Below are 7,860 nucleotides of genomic sequence, written 5' to 3'. Positions count from 1 at the left end.
CTGCTTACAGAACCCAAGTTTACTTTCTTGAAATTGTTGTTTTTGCTCAAACATCAGTCCACATTCAAACCTATACTTCTATAAGGACATAAGGCAAATGATTGCTGAAGGCAGGAGGCTAGAACCAGCTTCTTTGCTGGTATTAGCGTTGTTTTTTAAATGCATAAATGACCATTGGGTCTTTTCAGTAGATGTATTCTAAAGCAGCGGTCCCCAACCTCCGGGTCGTGAGAATTGAGGCTCAGGTGTTAAATTTATGTTTTTCATCTGTATTTTTGTTTTGATTGTTTTTATCAGTTTCCCTGGGTCTTTTTACCATGTGTTATGAATACATCTTCTTTTTTTTGGTACCGGTACTTGTTTTATTTTGTTGAATTTATCCGCAACACCTTAAAGGCCGGCCCTTGAAATATTGTTGGACATAAACCGGTCCGTGGCGCAAAAAAGGTTGGGGACCGCTGTTCCAAAGTAACTGGCTAGTTCGACATTGGTCATCTGTCTCAGGTGCTGAAAGTGCTATGTTCCAATTGCAAATCCCACCTATAAACCATCACTGAAATGCATAAACAAACGTTACAATTCCTGTTAAAGCATGGAGGGTATATGTTGGCTACTTACCCAGCGTGTCAGTGGATCCCTGCAATTCAAAGAGAAAGCAGAATATGAGTCAATGTCAGGATACAAACACCAGCTGTGTTGAGAACTGTGTCTTAGGGATGAATTAAAGAAAGCAAAACTCTTATTCTGTCTAAAAATGGAACTTCTATCTCAGTGTACTTTAAGCGATTCTCCTGTTAAAGTTTCCTTTGCAGCGTGAAGAACAGGCTCTTCTCGCTTCGCTTTGCTGCGTCTCTCCTCCGTTAGTGTTGCTTCATCAGCGGAGACACTGTTCTCTCCACCTAGTGCACACTGGGCCTACAACCAGCACAGTGTCTCATCATGTTGAGCAAAATGGACACAGGAGTATCTAAAGGCTTATCACTTGCATTGTATTACCCAGAATTCCTTTTGCCTATGTTATGTTCATCTCTCTTGCTCCTGATCCACATTTGGCATGGCTGGATGGTCATTTTGCCAGAGGAGAATTGGAAGAGATTGTGTGCAGCCCCTTCAGTATGCTCTCCCTCCGAGCCTCTGGATATTTCAGCGGAGCAGGGAAGCAGCTAGGCAACAGTCTATGAGAGAGGTAATTGGTTCCTGGTGATGAGACGAATTGACATTCATTTGGCCACAGTGCTGTTTTTATTTCCCCGTCTGCGCCCTCCGACGAACGCAGAAGCCAAATCGGGCCAGCGTTGAAGCTGAAATGCCTCGGCTATTTCTCGAATAAATATCAGCATGTGTTTTAAATGGAAGTCAAAGTGAGACGGGATTGTCCATCCAGAGTGAAGGAGAGTGGCTTCTCCTCACACACACTTTGATGGGTATCTCTTACCATCGTGCTTGAGCGCATCCGAGCATTCCTTGCCTCCAGACGCAGCGAAGAGAAAAGAACACATCCTCCAGAACTGACAGGGTTTATTCTTTTTACTGTCAGAGCTATTTGTAAAACAACTATTCTTTGGTGGCAATTCTTTAAATATTAAAAAGTGAGGTTCTAGTTCCTTACTTTTTTATTTTTTTCGAAGCTGGAAATCTCTGCCAGAAGCTTTTACTCTGTGAAAAATCAAACGCAGGTAACACCAAAATAGACTGACAGCTTCTCTGGGGTTTATGGATGCGGATATTCATGCGGTGAGGGGGCTGCAGGGTGGAGGGGTGGATGGGGAGGAGTAACAAACATTTCAAACATCACCTTCACGGCGTGGCATAGTGGCCCCGCCGTGCACGCTCCCCGTCAAGCGCAGCCGCCGTCGCACCGTGCTGCACGTTTGCGGCTCTATCGCAAAAATTCATTAACAAAGCGGAGCCGAGACGAAACAGGCGCCTTTTTTTTCTGCCTCATCGGTAAGATTCAAACTGAGCGTGAGTTACGTAAGCGCTGCTAAATTTATCAATGCTCATTTTATGCAAAGCCTGAGCTCCCAGGCGCAGACTGTGTGATGTTCAGAATGGGAGAAAGGCTTTTGTTTCCCCTGCAAGCCATCTGATTTCTATTTCCGTGTCTGAAAAACAAGATTTTAAAAAGGTCATGCTAATTTTAGCCGTGTTTTCGTGAAGGAGAAGGGAGATGCTTTTCTTTTTCGTTCAAACGCAAGAGACAATCAAAGCAGACTTCAGTCAGATTACAGCTGAGGTTACAGCGCAGAGGATTACAGTCTCGGGTGAATGGCAGGCACATGCTACTTCTCCATATGCTGCTTTCTTCTGTCACTCTCGCTCCTCTTCAGTGTGTGAGAAAGAGACGGAGAGGAGGACTGACAGTGTGTTTTTCCGGGGTGTACCTCAGTGGAAAGAGTGTGCAGGAGTCTCTCAGTGTCTGTTTCATTCACAGTGAAGTCTAAAACTGAAGTGGTGATTTCCAGATCTCACGCAGGATCTTTGTACTTGAACAAGGCGGCTTTCGTGCTTTTTGAAACTCTGTCTGCCTCCTTCGTACACGCTTCTGACGACCTCCACTGGAAGCATTAACTCATTAAGCTGTATGCTTAACCCCTGCACTTTAATCCTCATCCTGACCTAAATTTAATCCTATTTCTGCCAGTTGGCAGGTTATTTTCCTTTTTTCTCCCCACTGCTTCAAACCTTTTTTTTTTATGTTCGTAAGTCTTCCATCATTTAAATCCACTTATCATGCTCAATACACTGCACACAGGAAGTCTTTCACAGGAGTAAAGTGGAGCTCAACTTGTGATGGCAGTGAAGCCACTGGCATTTTGATCTGTGACATCTTTAAACTCTTTTAATAACACAGTAAATGGTAAATGGCCTGTATGTGTATAGCGCTTTACTTAGTCCCTATGGACCCCGAAGCACTTTACACTACATTCAGTCATCCACCCATTCACACACACATTCACACACTGGCGAGCTACATTGTAGCCACAGCCACCCTGGGGCGCACTGACAGAGGGGACACTGGCGCCACCGGGCCCTCTGACCACCACCAGTAGGCAACGGGTGAAGTGTCTTGCCCAAGGACACAACGACCGAGACTGTCGGAGCTGGGGCTCGAACAGGCAACCTTCCAATTACAAGACGAACTGCCACGATCCCCCGATAAGTACTAAGTAAGTACTAACACTTCATTTTCATGTCAAAACACTCACTGTCCCCTTTTACAGAAAAGTTAAAAACAATAAGAATAAACAAAAATGCCCATCAAGTCAATAAAACAAATTTGCAATATGTAAAGTCAGAGGATTTATGTGACGGTGGAACACGGTCAGGAAATGAAAATGTTTTGGAAATGGAGAGAGACTCAGTGGCATGAATGTTTGGCTCTAGACCCCATGGTAGTGAAACGGGACGGGGGGGGGGAGAGATGGAGAGAAGATGGAGACCTGAGAGTACGAGTGGGTGCGTTGACATGCAGCAGTTCACAAAGGTATTTAGCTAGAAGCCAGTGGAGCTGGTGAAGGTCAGGTGTGGAGGGATGTGAGCATCAGAGTTCTGGACCAACTAAAGTTTATGTATGAAAAGCATCAAATGCTCTGGGGTCTTTTGTTTTTACCTCTTCAATCTACAAACATCATCACTGCATCTTACACTGTCAGCAACGCCAGTACTCAAAACTGGAACCTTCATATGATGCTACTACTCAGCCACTGTCCTATCATTTACTTCACCTATTTTAAAATGTTATTTTATATATTCATTTATATATGTTTTATTAAAAACCCCAAATAAAACATTAAGGGTAACAGACATGCAAGGAAAATAAATGCATTCATATACCTTGATCAAGAAGTATTAGCGCATCTTGTGCAATTTGATTTTGAAATCTCACAGCAAAGAATAAATCTAAACCATTGAAACACGATGAAAGGACAAATAGTTTTATCTCTGGCATTAATAACATAAAATGACCTTTTACAGAAGGGTTTGACTTCAGTAAAGTTTATCAAGGACGGAATGATAAAACAGAATAAAATAGTCTTTATTCTGTCAGTATTTATAGATGACATGCAGTGCTCTATTACTCACTGAAGCCTGTATACATAGATTACATTCATACAGTTCTAACAAGCTTCAGTATGACCACCTTTATTCTTCAACACAGCTGGAACTCTGTTAGACAAGCTTTCATATCTTTTCTTTAAGTAGTAGGAATGGTTCATAGAATAGAATAGTTCAGGAATAGTTCTCTGGGCTTCTTGAAGGACAATCAATGCTCTTCTTTTGATGTTGGCTGCCTTTTGTTACAATTTCTGTCAACATGATCCCACACTGCTTCAAGGACTGGGCTCTGGGGAGGCCAATCCGTGATCCCAGTTTTCCACTGTGTGTTTTTCTATTGTATTAGGTTTTCCTGGATTTAATTTCCAGTTTCAGATGCTGTTCATCCACTGTATATAGAGTTTTTTTTAGGCCCACCACTTCTTTTATCCTCCACTTGTCTGGTTTTCTTTCTTTTTTTGAGGGCACACAGTAGACCATGCTGAGATACTCTAAGAGTTCAGCAGATAGCTCATGGAAATCATCCTGACACTGTAAAAATATAATCAAAGGCTGTTATATCTGGCATTCTTCTAACTTAAAACTGGGTACAAATTATATGGACTAATCTTGTCTCAAATGAATGAAGATGGATATGTTTATATCAGATTGCTAGTAGCAAAGTTTAACAAAAGATTGGAGATTTAAACTTGTTTCTTTAAGTTTTCTTAGACACAGGACAGATTTATGCCTTGAGTTAGTCGCCTTTTTATGATTGAATGATTCAGTCCAGGTACAACAATTGGACTGAAAATGAATTAAAAAGCAAAAGAAAAACTTAAAAAAAACAAGTGATGGGTGTGTAATAGTATGATGGAACCAATTCCACGAAGCTCCCGGCGTGAAGTTTTTGTGCTGATGTTAATGTCGCAGGAAGTTTTGGACCCCTGCAGGCAGGAGAGCATTGACAACCTTTATATACTATGCACCCCAGCACTCAGTGGCATTGTTCTGAATGTTTACATGATCTGCCACTTCATGGCTGAGTAGCTGTGCTTCCTAAACAATAACACCACTTAGAACTGATGGTAGAATACGACTGGTTGCAATGATGGCGTCCAATTACAGCACCATGCTCAAATTCAGTGAGCTCTTTAGACTGACCCATTCTTTCACAGAAGGTTGTATAGGCAGCCTGCATGGCTGGGATGCTGGATTTTATATACCTGTTGTAATGAGACTGAAAACACCCAATACCTTTATGCACATAGTCTACAGCTTTGACACACTAACAAATTTTTAATACTCCATAATAATCCATTTTCTTAGACGCTCAATGAATTCACAGGGGTGCTGGAGCCTGTCGCAGCTGTCACAGGGTGCAATGTGGGATACACCCTGGAGAGGTTTGCCATCCATCATGGGGAAGTCTGAATTCTAAGGAATCCAGATCCAACAGGTCTCAAGCAGCCAGTCCTTAGAACTGCCAAAGTCCTAAAGAATATTTTAAAATTCACTGTCAGTTGTTGAATGGCCTAAGAAAGATTTCTAGAGTTGAAATCAGAGTATGTAGTTTTAATGTTATATTTTTAGGTTACAGTGCCAGTGATGGCATTTTTGTACAAATATTTATAAATGTTACCACCAAACACCATAATCATACTTAACTCTTCAAGGCACTTGGGATTTGTCACAGTTCGATACCAACCCTTCAGTAAATGTTACTGTTGTTGACATTTTTTGTCCTCTCACCTTCGTGCATGGTTGCATTGAAATCCCACACAGCACAAAAGGAAACGCCTTCCTCACGCTCCCCTCAACAATTCAGTGAGTCACCTCCCGTTTATGAAGCCTGCATCGACCCTGATAGTACTACAGCTGAGTTTCACATATGAAACTGTCCCCGTTTCCCTTCGGCTCGGCTGATCTGTGCATTTCATATGATTCAGAGCATCACGGATCATTAAGCATTTGCAACACGATCAGCGTTCCCACGTTCAAAATGGAGGAGGGGAGCTGTTTAGCGAGGAGCCGCTGGATCCTGATCAAGCCTCTATGCTAGGGATATGTTTTCGCTACAGACCACACTGCCTGTTACCATGACAACAAACAGAAATTTCTCTTCTCTCACACACACATTTAACCCGAGTGCTTTTCAACACTGCAACCATCCTCCCCTCTCTTCCTCTCTCTCCCCCGGAGTTGCTACCCACTTCTCTGCTCCCAGCATCCCCAGAGTTTGGGGAATACACTTCAATTGATCTCCTGCAGACGAGCGGAGCGAGACCGGTCACGTGACTAATTCAGATGTCAGCGACATCACTGCCTCGTTTCTTCTCGCTTTTCAGGCACGATCGTTTTGGGCGCAAACTACAGCGGAGCCTTTGCAACCTGAAGCAGAATGAATTGAGCTAACAAACACGGTGAAGCGACGAGGCGCTTAGTGTCGACCCGGCTGTGCGACCGGGTCAGGCCCACTCAGGAGATCCGCCTGGCCTCCAGTGAAAAATACAGTCCCAGTTGCCTGTTTTGACCTCTTCCACCACATGAGTAGAGAAAACATTTTGTTGTTGTTGTCTCCACATAGAAATAGACTCTCCTCGGGCTTGGAGACAGCAGAGAGGATACTCTAACATGCTGTGAGAGGACAGTCCTACTGAGCACAGATCCCAGAGCAGCACTGGGCCTTTGACCTTTGACTTTCATAAACTTTTACATTTTAAAATGCTGGATAAAGAGAAGCCAGACAGTGTCCCCTTTATTTTAGCGCCTTGAGCTGTGAAACACGTTTGGATTGACTTTACACGTAAAGCAGATTAACCACACTGCTCCTGACAACCTGAACTGTGTTTTCCTCTCACTTTGTATGCCGAATGACGTGAAACCTAACAAGCTGCTTAAGCATCTCGACTTCAAAGCAGCTGTTGGGCTGTGAGATAAATCCAATGGAAATCGCTGATGGTTTGATGTGTGTTGGTTGAGTGGGGTTGCACCGCTCGCCTGTCTTCCACCTCTGTTTTTCCTCCCAAACTCCCTGAAAATTGGTTACACCGTAGTTAGTCAGGATGTCTGCATTTGTGGACTTTATATTGATCTATAGGCTCACGGACACATACATCTGTCTAGATCTTTCTGTATCTATTTCTTGTTCTTAGACTATTTGCCTCAAAAAATGTACCTCTGTCACGCACAACTAAATACAGAAACGCTGTAAAATGCAACATTTATCCCTGACAACATTGAACATTGTCATTGAATGCCAAATTTAATAAATTGAGAGTGAAAGGACTATGCCAGGGGAGTAAGTGCAAGGTCAATGCCACTGGATCTAAGTGCAGAAGCTGGTAAATGTTCCCCTGGGGAGGTCACTGGCCTGAGTCACGCTGTATTTGTCTGGCAGAAGGCCGACTGGCATTTTCTGGATGTAAAAGAACAGTTTGTCCATAGCAGCAAGAACAATTGTTGCTGACAACTTTTCCGTCCTCAGCTACGGTGACGGCAGCGGCGTTTGTAAAGGAGCAAGCAGGTACCATTTGGGTGATTGGGTTTCAGGGGCCACAAGCATGAGGCAGGCAGGTGGTATTGGGTTTCTGTGCTGAGGGGAAATTGTGAACGCCAAATTCGCTGGCATGATCATATGAGAGCAACCTTCTGCCATGTGCTGATATATTGTTCCCTGTCAGGTGTCGTCTTACGGCTCTGAGAGATGGGTTCTCCTGGAAGAGAGACGTGTCGAGCGTGAAGCCCAAACAGTGCTGTGCCACCACTCTGACTCTGCAAGCTGCGTTCAGGAGGCTTCTGCTGTGTAACACAAATATACTG

The 7,860-nt window shown here is 43.5% G+C and overlaps 1 protein-coding gene across 1 annotated transcript in view; it reads right to left on the bottom strand.

The window, feature by feature from the left end:
• Nucleotides 1-618: 618 nt before the first annotated feature.
• The window catches only part of LOC102202661 (potassium voltage-gated channel subfamily A member 4-like), a 65,127-nt gene continuing 57,885 nt past the window's right edge, over nucleotides 619-7,860 (bottom strand). Inside the window, exon 2 of the mRNA XM_005752399.1 lies at nucleotides 619-637. The gene's annotated coding sequence lies outside the window, so the exon portion shown is untranslated. The remainder of the gene's footprint in view (nucleotides 638-7,860) is intronic.

Source organism: Pundamilia nyererei, unplaced genomic scaffold (genome assembly GCF_000239375.1).
Source record: "Pundamilia nyererei isolate P.nyererei 1_Seehausen unplaced genomic scaffold, PunNye1.0 scaffold00356, whole genome shotgun sequence".
Classification (NCBI taxonomy): domain Eukaryota; kingdom Metazoa; phylum Chordata; class Actinopteri; order Cichliformes; family Cichlidae; genus Pundamilia; species Pundamilia nyererei.
The sequence above is the reverse complement of the archived record's forward strand: the minus strand, read 5'-3'. Positions and strand labels throughout refer to the sequence as shown.